General features: G+C 47.1%; 1 protein-coding gene across 1 annotated transcript in view; it reads left to right on the forward strand.

The window, feature by feature from the left end:
* The first annotated feature begins 8,735 nt into the window (after nt 1-8,735).
* The window catches only part of B4GALNT1 (beta-1,4-N-acetyl-galactosaminyltransferase 1), a 209,000-nt gene continuing 202,821 nt past the window's right edge, over nt 8,736-14,914 (forward strand). Inside the window, exon 1 of the mRNA XM_063952319.1 lies at nt 8,736-8,855. The gene's annotated coding sequence lies outside the window, so the exon portion shown is untranslated. The remainder of the gene's footprint in view (nt 8,856-14,914) is intronic.

Below are 14,914 nucleotides of genomic sequence, written 5' to 3' on the forward strand. Positions count from 1 at the left end.
AGACGCAGTACGGTAGTCCACGGCTGTAGCTACCTCTGTGTCGTCAGTCACTCGCCATCCATAGGTATACTAGTATCCATCCATCTCCATTGTTTACCTGAGGTGCCTTTTAGTTGTGCCTATTAAAATATGGAGAACAAAAATGTTGAGGTTCCAAAAATAGGGAAAGATCAAGATCCACTTCCACCTCGTGCTGAAGCTGCTGCCACTAGTCATGGCCGAGACGATGAAATTCCATCAACGTCGTCTGCCAAGGCCGATGCCCAATGTCATAGTACAGAGTATGTAAAATCCAAAACACAAAATATCAGTAAAAAAAGGACTCAAAAATCTAAAATAAAATCGTCGGAGGAGAAGCGTAAACTTGCCAATATGCCATTTACCACACGGAGTGGCAAGGAACGGCTGAGGCCCTGGCCTATGTTCATGGCTAGTGGTTCAGCTTCACATGAGGATGGAAGCACTCAGCCTCTCGCTAGAAAAATGAAAAGACTTAAGCTGGCAAAAGCACAGCAAAGAACTGTGCGTTCTTCGAAATCACAAATCCACAAGGAGAGTCCAATTGTGTCGGTTGCGATGCCTGACCTTCCCAACACTGGACGTGAAGAGCATGCGCCTTCCACCATTTGCACGCCCCCTGCAAGTGCTGGAAGGAGCACCCGCAGTCCAGTTCCTGATAGTCAGATTGAAGATGTCAGTGTTGAAGTACACCAGGATGAGGAGGATATGGGTGTTGCTGGCGCTGGGGAGGAAATTGACAAGGAGGATTCTGATGGTGAGGTGGTTTGTTTAAGTCAGGCACCCGGGGAGACACCTGTTGTCCGTGGGAGGAATATGGCCATTGACATGCCTGGTGAAAATACCCAAAAAATCAGCTCTTCGGTGTGGAAGTATTTCAACAGAAATGCGGACAACATTTGTCAAGCCGTGTGTTGCCTTTGTCAAGCTGTAATAAGTAGGGGTAAGGACGTTAACCACCTCGGAACATCCTCCCTTATACGTCACCTGCAGTGCATTCATCATAAGTCAGTGACAAGTTCAAAAACTTTGGGCGACAGCAGAAGCAGTCCACTGACCAGTAAATCCCTTCCTCTTGTAACCAAGCTCACGCAAACCACCCCACCAACTCCCTCAGTGTCAATTTCCTCCTTCCCCAGGAATGCCAATAGTCCTGCAGGCCATGTCACTGGCAATTCTGACGAGTCCTCTCCTGCCTGGGATTCCTCCAATGCATCCTTGCGTGTAACGCCTACTGCTGCTGGCGCTGCTGTTGTTGCTGCTGGGAGTCGATGGTCATCCCAGAGGGGAAGTCGTAAGACGACTTTTACTACTTCCACCAAGCAATTGACTGTCCAACAGTCCTTTGCGAGGAAGATGAAATATCACAGCAGTCATCCTGCTGCAAAGCGGATAACTGAGGCCTTGGCATCCTGGGCGGTGAGAAACGTGGTTCCGGTATCCATCATTACTGCAGAGCCAACTATAGACTTGATTGAGGTACTGTGTCCCCGGTACCAAATACCATCTAGGTTCCATTTCTCTAGGCAGGCGATACCGAAAATGTACACAGACCTCAGAAAAAGACTCACCAGTGTCCAAAAAAATGCAGTTGTACCCAATGTCCACTTAACCACGGACATGTGGACAAGTGGAGCAGGGCAGACTCAGGACTATATGACTGTGACAGCCCACTGGGTAGATGTATTGACTCCCGCCGCAAGAACAGCAGCGGCGGCACCAGTAGCAGCATCTCGCAAACGCCAACTCTTTCCTAGGCAGGCTACGCTTTGTATCACCGCTTTCCAGAATACGCACACAGCTAAAAACCTCTTACGGCAACTGAGGAAGATCATCAAAGAATGGCTAACCCCAATTGGACTCTCCTGTGGATTTGTGGCATCGGACAACGCCAGCAATATTGTGTGTGCATTAAATATGGGCAAATTCCAGCACGTCCCATGTTTTGCACATACCTTGAATTTGGTGGTGCAGAATTATTTAAAAAACGAGAGGGGCGTGCAAGAGATGCTGTCGGTGGCCAGAAGAATTGCGGGACACTTTCGGCGTACAGGCACCACGTACAGAAGACTGGAGCAACACCAAAAACGCCTGAACCTGCCCTGCCATCATCTGAAGCAAGAAGTGGTAACGAGGTGGAATTCAACCCTCTATATGCTTCAGAGGTTGGAGGAGCAGCAAAAGGCCATTCAAGCCTATACAACTGAGCACGATATAGGAGGTGGAATGCACCTGTCTCAAGCGCAGTGGAGAATGATTTCAACGTTGTGCAACGTTCTGCAACCTTTTGAACTTGCCACACGTGAAGTCAGTTCAGACACTGCCAGCCTGAGTCAGGTCATTCCCCTCATCAGGCTTTTGCAGAAGAAGCTGGAGACATTGAAGGAGGAGCTAACACAGAGCGATTCCGCTAGGCATGTGGGACTTGTGGATGGAGCCCTTAATTCGCTTAACAAGGATTCACGGGTGGTCAATCTGTTGAAATCAGAGCACTACATTTTGGCCACCGTGCTCGATCCTAGATTTAAAACCTACCTTGGATCTCTCTTTCCGGCAGACACAAGTCTGCAGGGGTTCAAAGAACTGCTGGTGAGAAAATTGTCAAGTCAAGCGGAACGCGACCTGTCAACATCTCCTCCTTCACATTCTCCCGCAACTGGGGGTGCGAGGAAAAGGCTCAGAATTCCGAGCCCACCCGCTGGCGGTGATGCAGGGCAGTCTGGAGCGACTGCTGATGCTGACATCTGGTCCGGACTGAAGGACCTGCCAACGATTACGGACATGTCGTCTACAGTCACTGCATATGATTCTCTCCCCATTGAAAGAATGGTGGAGGATTATATGAGTGACCGCATCCAAGTAGGCACGTCAGACAGTCCGTACGTATACTTGCAGGAAAAAGAGGCAATTTGGAGGCCCTTGCACAAACTGGCTTTATTCTACCTAAGTTGCCCTCCCACAAGTGTGTACTCCGAAAGAGTGTTTAGTGTCGCCGCTCACCTTGTCAGCAATCGGCGTACGAGGTTACTTCCAGAAAATGTGGAGAAGATGATGTTCATTAAAATGAATTATAATCAATTCCTCCATGGAGACATTCACCAGCAGCAATTGCCTCCACAAAGTACACAGGGAGCTGTGATGGTGGATTCCAGTGGGGACAAATTGATAATCTGTGAGAAGGGGGATGTACACGGTGATGAATCGGAGGATGATGATGAGGTGGACATCTTGCCTCTGTAGAGCCAGTTTGTGCAAGGAGAGATTAATTGCTTCTTTTTTGGTGGGGGTCCAAACCAACCCGTCATTTCAGTCACAGTCGTGTGGCAGACCCTGTCACTGAAATGATGGGTTGGTTAAAGTGTGCATGTCCTGTTTATACAACATAAGGGTGGGTGGGAGGGCCCAAGGACAATTCCATCTTGCACCTCTTTTTTCTTTAATTTTTCTTTGCGTCATGTGCTGTTTGGGGAGTGTTTTTTGGAAGGGCCATCCTGCGTGACACTGCAGTGCCACTCCTAGATGGGCCAGGTGTTTGTGTCGGCCACTTGGGTCGCTGAGCTTAGTCACACAGCTACCTCATTGCGCCTCTTTTTTTCTTTGCGTCATGTGCTGTTTGGGGAGTGTTTTTTGGAAGGGCCATCCTGCGTGACACTGCAGTGCCACTCCTAGATGGGCCAGGTGTTTGTGTCGGCCACTAGGGTCGCTTAGCTTACTCACACAGCTACCTCATTGCGCCTCTTTTTTTCTTTGCGTCATGTGCTGTTTGGTGAGTGTTTTTTGGAAGGGCCATCCTGCGTGACACTGCAGTGCCACTCCTAGATGGGCCAGGTGTTTGTGTCGGCCACTTGGGTCGCTGAGCTTAGTCATCCAGCGACCTCGGTGCAAATTTTAGGACTAAAAATAATATTGTGAGGTGTGAGGTGTTCAGAATAGACTGAAAATGAGTGGAAATTATGGTTATTGAGGTTAATAATACTTTGGGATCAAAATGACCCCCAAATTCTATGATTTAAGCTGTTTTTTAGGGTTTTTTGAAAAAAAACACCCGAATCCAAAACACACCCGAATCCGACAAAAAAAATTCGGTGAGGTTTTGCCAAAACGCGTTCGAACCCAAAACACGGCCACGGAACCGAACCCAAAACCAAAACACTAAACCCGAAAAATTTCCGGTGCACATCTCTAGTTCCTGCAAATCGGGAAGGATACTCCACAAGACCTGCAGAAGAGAATAAGGAGGTAATTTGAGAGTGTTTCCTCCACCCTGGGAAAGAACAAAAGGTCCCAGCAACACTGCGCATATACACAGGTTACTCAGACAAGATGGAGTTTTGACCAATACATCTCACCTGAAAGAGTGACTCTAACATGGCGGTGGTTCAGGTCCACATCACAAGTAGGACGTCCATGGTAGAGTGGGGTAAACTGGTCCAACACTGGAGTGGCTTTGCAGAAGTGTATCCTGGGTAAAACTGTTGAATCATGAGTACATTCCCCTCAGCAGAGTGAAGAAAAAAATATTCTTTTTAAAAATCTATTAAAAAATACTTGTGGGTCAGAAATTGACAAACCAAGTAGATAATCCCTTCAAATATAAATAGATATGCTATTATCAATCCAAAAAACTAAAAAAAATGTATGTTTTAAAAATTTTTAATCAGCTCTCGCCAGCAAAGTGAGGCGGAATGAAATTGACGAAATTACTGTCGAAAAGCACTGTTGTCGAATTGACATTCTTCAATTGAATATACTTTTGTCGAAAAAGCGGCATTTTGACCATTGCAGACATGTCGAATTTTGAAAATGTCGATTTGCAAAAAGTTGAATCTGAAACGGCAGGTATTTTGACGAAAAGTACTGTATTGCATTGTCGAATCCAATTCGACTGGTTTTTTTTGTCGAAAATGCCCCTTTTTTTGACTTTTGCGGCAATTCGACTGCAATTGCATATACCCCATTGTCACTCTGGAATTTATTGCCATTGGGAGGTTGTGCGTAATTTTACAGTGGGTGCCTACAGACAATGGGATGAGGAGGGGTGCTAAATATCTGTAGGTATATATATATATTTTTGAATATTTCAGCATGTTTTTAAAAATACATATTTTTTTTACTAAACAACATTTGTTTTTAAAAAAATCAGCAATCTTTTAGGTCTCTTTAGGAAAAATATAATAATAATAATAATAATAATAATAATAATAATAATAATTTTATTTATATAGCGCTCTTTCTCCAACAGGACTCAAGGCGCTTTACAGACATCAAAAACAATACACATAATACAGAAGATTTAAGTAATACAGCAATAGATAAGCCACACAGACATAAAAGAAAACCTTAAGCACGCAGAAAGCATAATGCAGGATTGGTGTAGGCATTTTGGGTAATAACTTCCAAGGGTTGTGTATTCCACCCTCACAAGGTACCAAGTGCGGCAGCCATCTTGGGCGCTCAGCGTAGGATTACCCAAGGTGGAATAGTCCACCCCTAGAAGAGATGACACAAAATGGGGGTGATTTCAGAGTCCTACAGTTTAGAGTAGCCACAAGGTCCATGTATTTTTCATCCCATCCACAAGTGTACCATATGGGGCAGCCATGTTGGGCGCACTTTGTAGGTTACACTGTGGTAGGTGAGCCATACAAGGGCCAAGTTCATATATGGGAAAACTGATGCTTATGTAGTAGTATGATGTACCCTGCATGTAGGGCACAATGGCACAATGGCAAGGTTGCAATCAGTGGAGATTAACATTACAGGAAAAACACATGGTGGGGTGAAGCGAGCAATGGAAAAAAAATAAAAATAAAAAAATAAAATAAAATAATTGTCACTTAAGTGGTTATTATAATGGGGCAAAAAATAAGGAACAGAAAAATGCTGGTTTAGCACGAGATTTGAATTTCGTTATCTGCAATACCCTGTGACCTGGAAATACACTACGCATTATTACATTTATGACAGGTCACTCCCGGCAGGGAGGTGTGGTGAGCTAAATGGCTCAGGAGGCACTGGCTAATCCCAGAGCCAGATATCCATGCAATATATGAGCCAAAGGGTACAACTGGGCATTAAACACAGGTACAGCAGTATAAAGTTCTGTAAATTTGGTGAGTTTTGATCAGAGATGTGCTGAAAAGATAAGCAGGTGAGGCACTGCCTCACCTGCCATAGACTTTTTACTCCAGAGTTTGGGCTATAAAAATCATTAGAATAATGCAAAGAAGATATTTCCAACAAATTATTAGTATTTTTCATATACTTTATTCAGTCAAAACTCTGGTTTAAACATAAGTATGACAGGAAAGGTTCTGCCTCACCTGCCTCACCCCACCGCACGTCACTTGAGGTCAGTATCAGTGGCGTAACTACTGCCCCCGCAGTCCTCGCTGTGGCTTGGGGGCGAGGGGCTGCGGGGGCGCCACTGACTTAGCACAGATTGACATGCGGACGAGCGTCCGCATGTCAATCTGCGGTCTCCTTCCCTCCGCTGCTGTGTTGGAGGGACACGGAGGGCACAGCGCGCGCCTCCCCCGTGTCCCTCCTCCTGGCTCTCCGGCCGGTCTAATAAAGGAAGTGCCGTTCGTGAGCTCTGATTGGCTCACGAACCGGCACTTCCTTTAACAGACCCGCCGGAGAGCCAGGAGGGATACGGGAGAGGCGCGCGCTATGCGCTCCGTGTCCCTCCAACACAAAGGAGGGCGGAGGGGGAGCAGGCACTGAGGAGGGCATATGTGGCACTGTGGGGGAATATCTGGCACTGGGGGCATATACCTGGCACTGTGGGGGAATATCTGGCACTAGGGGGAGCAGGCACTGAGGGGGCATATGTGGCACTGTGGGGGAATATCTGGCACTGGGGGCATATGTGGCACTGAGGGGTATATTTGGCACTGGGGGCATGTACCTGGCACTGTGGGGGAATATCTGGGACTGGGGGCATATACCTGGCACTGTGGGGGAATATCTGGCACTGGGGGGAGCAGGCACTGAGGGGGCATATGTGGCACTGTGGGGGAATATCTGGCACTGGGGGCATATACCTGGCACTGTGGGGGAATATCTGGCACTGGGGGGAGCAGGCACTGAGGGGGCATATGTGGCACTATGGGGGAATATCTGGCACTGGGGGCATATACCTGGCACTGTGGGGGAATATCTGGCACTGAGGGGGCATATGTGGCACTGTGGGGGAATATCTGGCACTGGGGGCATATGTGGCACTGGGGGGGAATATCTGGCACTGGGGGCATATGTGGCACTGGGGGGGGGGGTATATTTGGCACTTGGGGCATGTACCTGGCACTGTAGGGGAATATCTGGGACTGGGGGCATATACCTGGCACTGTGGGGGAATATCTGGCACTGGGGGCATATGTGGCACTGGGGGGGGGGGGGTATATTTGGCACTGGAGGCATGTACCTGGCACTGTGGGTGAATATCTGGCACTGGGGGCATATGTGGCACTGGGGGGGTATATTTGGCACTGGGGGCATATATCTGGCACTGGGGGCATATGTGGCACTGGGGGGTATATTTGGCACTGGGGGCATGTACCTGGCACTGTGGGGGAATATCTGGCACTGGGGGCATATGTGGCACTGGGAGCACGGCCCTAGCAACAAGCACTATCCCCTAGCAACGAGCATGACACCCAGTGCATGAAACCCCTGGCAACGAGCATGACACCCTGAGCATGAAAATCCCTGGCACCGTGCATGGAACCAAGAGCATGAAACCCCTGGCAACGAGCAGGTAATTTAAAAGTAATTAGAAGCCTTACTGTAGAACTTAATGTGTAATGGGCATTACGGTGTGTGGCATAATGTATCACGGACATTGCAGTGTGTGTCATAATGTGTCAGGCATTACGGTGTGTTGTATACTATATCACGGGCATTGTGGTATGTGGTATAATGTCTCAGGATCATTGCGGTGTGTGTCATACTGTGTCACAGACATTGTATGTGCTATAATGTATCAGGGGCATTGCAGTGTGTAGCATAATGTATAACGGGCATTGCGATTCCTGTCATAATGTGTCACAGGCATTACGGTGTGTGTGGCATAATGTGTCGGGGGCATTACAGTGTGTGCATATTGTGTCATGTGCATTATTGTGTGTGGCATAATGTCTGAGAGCCTTTGCAGTATGTGGCATAATGTATACTGGGCATTACTATAAGGAGGAAAAATGACAAATAATGTAAGGGGCATGAATCAGGATTATTTTTCTTTCCTGTGGTGGCTAACGTCTGGGCGTGCAGGTTGCAAAACTGGGGTATAAGGTAGTCTTTTCCTGCAACGCCACGCCCTTTATGCGAAGCCACGCCCATTTAAACGAAACCACGCCCCCTTTTGGCTGGGCGCGCCTTCGGCGTGCGCATGTTTGTCCCTTTACTAGTGGCAATTATGGGGGGGGGGGGGGGGCAAAGAATTTTTTGGCTTGGGGGAGAAACATTTCTAGTTACGCCACTGGTCAGTATTATTGTGCAAAATTAGAACGATCTGAAGAAACACAGGCAAAGTTGTTGCACTAGATGCAGCTCACTTTGGAGATTCATTTCCAGCCACAGTGTCTCTCGCACGTTATATAAAGCGTCTCCCTGATAAGTGTACTGTACTCTCATACAGGCTGCACGAGCCCTACACGCCCTGTGCCAGAGCTGCTCTATGCATCTATGGCCACAAGAGGCTCACATTCTGCATCTGCAATCCATATTGACAGGATTTGGGCGAGGGGAGGGAGGAAGCTCACAGACTGATGCGTACAGTAAGCACTAAAGCACAGCTCGTTTGGATTGTGGACCTCTTCTCATTTATTAGGACTGAGGTAAGGGCTGGACAATGTGTGTATTCTCCTGTACCTGCCTGTAACTGTATGGCAATATCCTAATGTACTGTACGCAGAGACAAGGCTCGTTAGATGTTTCGCGGCTGCTGGTGGAGTAGGACTGGCCATTGTGTCAGGGGAGGATTTGCATTGATGGCCATTGTCTGTAGGGTAGCAGCAGCAGCTGTATAGGGCAGACCTGCAGTCTGTATACAGGGCACTGAGATGACCTTCTATAGATATACATAGAATAGAAGCTGTGTGTGGCTGCATGTGTTACAATATTGCTGTATAATGGTTGTTTTATAATGCTGTGTTTCTACAGCAGGAACGGTCTGTTTCTATCATACGCCGGCCTCCTGATTAAATGGGACCTTGTTTAGACATGCAGAAATCATATTACGTTATAATGTATTTATTAATTACTGCAGGTAATTACTACACCTCCATATGTTCTATAGAGCACATTATATGTTCAATGTGCACACAAGTGAAATATAACATCACATATTACATAAATATACAGATAGGTATTATTAACTTCTTAATAGCTGGTTATATCTGATTCTAAGAATAAAGGGGATATAGGAACTGAGAGGAAATGGCTGAGAAGAAGGAAGGATGTTGATACCGTCATTTTGTTCGCAGGAAGGATATTGGCCTAACGGTGATGTACAGTACATGGTAATTTGTAATTTGTTTTGCAGCCGATTCAAGTGTGTGAGACAAGTGTTCATCGGTGATTACAGTGTAGAGCTAGCAATTATAGCAGTTACCGCAAGAAGCTTTGGTGTTACATATAGATTATAATTATTGTATAATATTTTATAATGTCAGCATTTTGTCAGTACTGAATATATTCATGAGCAATCACAGACCACAACAAATATTCTGAAGTAAAGGCCCGTACACACTAGTCGATGAGTGATATTGTTTACTATATTGCCAAGTGTGTACGCAGTAAACAATGAATGTTGTGCGTTAATGAGGCTCGCTGTCACCTGGCCAGGCAGCAGAATTTGGACTTATTGCCCAAAGCTGCATGGACGCTAGCGATATCGCACTGTGTGTATGCCCACATTGGGCGGCCCAGGCCGGGAGGGGAACACACTAGGCGATGTCGCTCATGGAGCACATCGCCTAGTGTGTACCCACCTTAAGAATATATAATTGAATCTGTTTATTGTATATATGATTAGGACTTCTGTTTTAATTGGGGGGTATTTATCAAACATGGAGAGAGAGAAAGTGGAGAGGTAAAAAGCACTAACCAATCAGCTTCTAACTCTGAAAAGTGACAGGAGCTGATTGGATAGTGATTTATCGCTCTCCATGCTTTGATAAATACCCCCGATTTATAACAGGAATATCTAATAATCATTCATTTTTGATTACTCATGGTCCCTATTTAATTTCAGGAAATGACCTTAATATGTGTTGTGTCATGGAAATTCTTATTGGGCAGATGTGTCAGAATGTTAGAAAGTTAGATGATATTAATCCTATTACTGAGGTGACATCTTATTTTGGCATATGCTAGAAACAGAGGTTCATTGTGCAGTTTTAGCAATAGTCAGTGGTGCAAATATGCGGGTACGCACGGGTACGGAGTACCCTTAAGAATATGGCAGCGTGTACTCAGTACCACCTGCCACACACTTTGCACCCGTGACCGCCATTACCACAATTATAATGCGCCACAAAGTAACAAGACCATGGTGCTTGGCAGCATGATAGCTCCTCCCAGATTGTCAGGGTTACTGGGAGTGCAACGGTGATGTCATGATGCCACATCACACTTCCTCCTCTGTCGGCTGTAGCTGGCGTGAAGAGAGGAGACTGATTGCACTTTCCCGCAGCGTCTCTTGCTGGGAGCATTTATTTCTAATATAATGTGGACACTACTATATATGTCTATTATTATGGGGGTAATACTACATATTTCTATTGTAATGTGGACACTACTATATATTTCTATTATACCAGGGACACTACTACACTATACATTCCTGTTATAATGGAGGCATTATTATATATTGTTATTACTTTGGGGGCATTACTATATATATTTATTATACTGGAGGCATTACTATATATATTTATATTACATACCTCCCAACATTCTGAGGGCTCAAAGAGGGACTCCTGCACGCGCGTAGCGTGCACCCAAAAAGGGGGCGTGATCTAACCAAAAGGGGGCGTGGTCTCGCGGCACTGCCGCGATCGCGAGTCATGTCCCCGTTTTTCATCACTAAAGGGGGCATGACCAGCGCTCTGTGAGCCGCTGGCATGCCCCCTCTCCCTGTCTTCACTGAATAGACGCTGTGCGCATGCGCACAGCGTCTATTCACCGCTGCTCTGCTAAGCCGCGATGACAGGAGCCTCCCAACTTCCCCTTCCACACCGCGGGACACTGCGGCCCGCGGGTGGGACAGCGGGACAGTCCCAAAAAAACGGGACTGTCCCGCGAAAATCGGGACAGTTGGGAGGTATGATATTATACTGGGTGTATCACTATATATTTCTATTATACTGGAGGCAGTAGTATATATTTCTAGCCTTGCCTCCAGAGTGCGAAGAAAAGGGGCTTTGTCGTGTCGCCACGCCACTAGTGTCATGTAGCCACTCCCACTTGTGGCATGTGGCCACACCCCTCACAACACATAACCACGCCCATTTTTCAGCACTCAGTACCACTCAGAAAATATTTCTACTTGCACCACTGGCAATAGTACAGAACCTGCAGGGGAGTATGGGGGTAATTCAGACCTGATCGCAGCAGCAAATTTATTAGCAGTTGGGCAGAACCATGGGCCTAATTTGGAGTTGATCGCAGCAGCAAATTTGTTAGCAGTTGGCCAAAACCATGTGCACTGCAGGGGGGCAGATATAACATGTGCAGATAGAGTTAAGGGCCCTACACACTCGGCGATGCGCCGCCGAGGTGCCCGACGGCCGATACGGCCGACGAGCAACCCGGCGACGGGGGGGCAGTGACGGGGGGAGTGAAGTTTCTTCACTCCCCCCGTCACCCGGCTGCATTGAAGTGCAGGCAAATATGGACGAGATCGTCCATATTGGCCTGCATGCACAGCCGACGGGAGATCAGCGATGAACGAGCGCGGGGACGCGCATCGTTCATCGCTGGAGTCTCCACACTGAAAGATATGAACGAGTTCTCGTTCATATCTTTCAGAATATCGGCATGTGTGTAGGGCCTATTAGATTTGGGTGGGGTGTGTTCAAACTGAAACCTAAATTGCAGTGTAAAAATAAAGCAGCCAGTATTTACCCTGCACAGAAACAAAATACGCCACCTAAATCTAACTCTCTCTGCACATGTTATATCTGCCACACCTGCAGTGCACATGGGGGGTAATTCCAAGTTGATCGCAGCAGGAAATTTTTTAGCAGTTGGGCAAAACCATGTGCACTGCAGGGGTGGGGTGGGGGGACAGATATAACATGTGCAGAGAGAGACAGATTTGGGTGTGGTGAGTTCAATCTGCAATCTAAATTGCAGTGTAAAAACAAAGCAGCCAGTATTTACCCTGCACAGAAACAAAATAACCCACCCAAATCTAACTCTCTCTGCAAATGTTATATCTGCCCCCCCTGCAGTGCACATGGTTTTGCCCAACTGCTAAAAAATTTCCTGCTGCGATCAACTTGGAATTACCCCCATGGTTTTGCCCAACTGCTAACAAATTTACTACTGCGATCAACTCAGAATTACCCCCCATGTGCACTGCAGGGGGTGGGGGGGCAGATATAACATGTGCAGGGAGAGTTAGATTTGGGTGGGGTGTGTTCAAACTGATATCTAATTTGCAGTGTAAAAATAAAGCAGCCAGTATTTACCCTGCACGGAAACAAAATAACCCACCCAAATCTAACTCTCTCTGCAAATGTTATATCTGCCCCCCTGCAGTGCACATGATTTTGCCGTACTGCTAACAAATTTGCTGCTGCGATCAACTCTGAATTAGGCCCCATGTTTTATATATTCTGGCCCCCATACAGCGCTGTGTTTCTCTGAACTTACATTATTCATCAAAGCTGATGTTTCCAAAATAAACACTGAAAAATATAATAGCTTGTTTGAATGCGTCAAAAACAGGTTTTGTAATGTTTATGGCATGTGTAAAGAATATTTGACATTGTCACTTGTGTCTATTAAAGGTTAAATTCCTAAGAATTCTATAGCTATATACTTAAGCAGCATTTCCCAACCACTTCCCTCAAGGCACACCAACAGTCCAGGTTTTAAGGATAGTCTTACTTGAGCTGACTTCGTTAGTACCTCAGTTATATTGATTTAACCATCTGTGCTGATGCCAGGATATCCTCAAAACCTGGACTGTTAGGGGTAAATTTACTAAGATGGGAGTTCTATTTAAGATGGGATGTTGACCATAGCAACTAATCAGATTCTTCCTCTTATCTTTCTGCATGTTCAAAAGATCAGGTGCGGCCAATGAGTCCATGCAGCGCTATGCGGGTAAAGGGGGGTGCATAGCGGGAAGTCGTGCACCGGATCGCTTCATGTGTATGGAAGCCCTCGGATCGCCCATCACACAAAAATCACAGACATTATCTTGCAGAAGGATCCTATAGCTACCAGTCAGTGGGTCCCACTCAGCAGCGGCTCCTACTTACTAAACATAGGAGGACTACCGCTACCCCTGTGCCCAGAGAGGAGAGTTGACAGACAGCCCCGGGTGCCGGCACCTGCGTAATAGATCCGAGAGGTGCCTGAACTAGCTCTGACGCTGCAGTGCAACTGTGCATGCTTAAAACCCCCTGCTTCTATGGACTGCATTGAAAGGCAAAGAGTGGCTTTCTAATCACAGCCCTGTCTGGCAGCCCCGGAGGAAAGAAACACTTCCCAGTGGGATTGCCTTGTGTGTCTGTGTCTGGCAGGTAGGACTTCCAATAGGAAGTCACTGCCAGTCACAGTGTAGCCAGTGCAGTCTCCGACTGCATCTGGCTTCACTGACACTGATTGGGGTAGCAGATTTTGTCGGGGGAGGTTGCAGTCCTGCAGCCCATAGGTAAAATTCACCACTGGTCCCACTATTATACTTTATAGCAGCCATTTTCAACAGGTGTGCCGCGGCACACTAGTGTGCCGCAGGCAGTTGCCAGGTGTGCCGCTACCGCTGCCAACCAGAGATGCCCGCCGCCTGCCGCCACACAGTCCTGCTGCCACCCGCACACTGACCCGGCGCCGCTGCCCGCACACTGACCTGCTGCAGCAGCTCCTGCACACAGAGCAGCGCTGCACGGCGAGCACAGGTACTTCTGGCTGGTGGCAGCGGCGGGTCTGTGTCACAGCCCCGCCGCTGCCACCAGCCAGATGTACCTGTGCTCGCCGGGCAGCGCTGCACTTCCGCATCAGCCGGCCCGATCTCCCCACCTGCAGTGCACGCTCACACGCTGCTGCTCATCCTCCTCCATGCTGCCTTGTCCCAGCGCTGCTCACTTCTTCCTACTGAGAGGGAAAGATTTAAGATTAGAAATGTATATATATATATATATAGATATATCACATAAATATGTGCAAGGAATTACTCTGGTGGGGGACCGGTGTGTGGAATTACTGTAAGGGGGTCAGGTGTGTGGAATTACTATAGGGGGCATGTGTGTATGATTACTATGCGGGGGCAGAGTGTGTGTAATGACTATGGGGGGCAGGTATGTATATTTACTATGGGTGGGACAGGTGTAAGGAATTAGAATGGGGGCATGTGTGTGGCTTGATTATGGGGGGGGCAGGTGTGTGGAATTAGAATGGGGCATGTGTGTATAATTACTATGGGGGGCAGGTGTGTGGCATTACTGGGGGGGTAATGAGTGGAATTACTCTTGGGTAGGTGTGTGGCATTAATATAAATCTGTTTTATTACAGTGGGAGCCAATGTGTTTTATTACTGCGGGGATCAGAGCATTTGTTTTATTGCTGCGGGGCCAAAAAAAATTTATGGTGTGCCTTGGCAATTTAAAAATTTTGTTTAGTGTGCCACAAATTTAAAAAGGTTGAAAATCACTGCTTTATA

This window comes from Pseudophryne corroboree, chromosome 2 (genome assembly GCF_028390025.1).
Source record: "Pseudophryne corroboree isolate aPseCor3 chromosome 2, aPseCor3.hap2, whole genome shotgun sequence".
Classification (NCBI taxonomy): Eukaryota; Metazoa; Chordata; class Amphibia; order Anura; family Myobatrachidae; genus Pseudophryne; species Pseudophryne corroboree.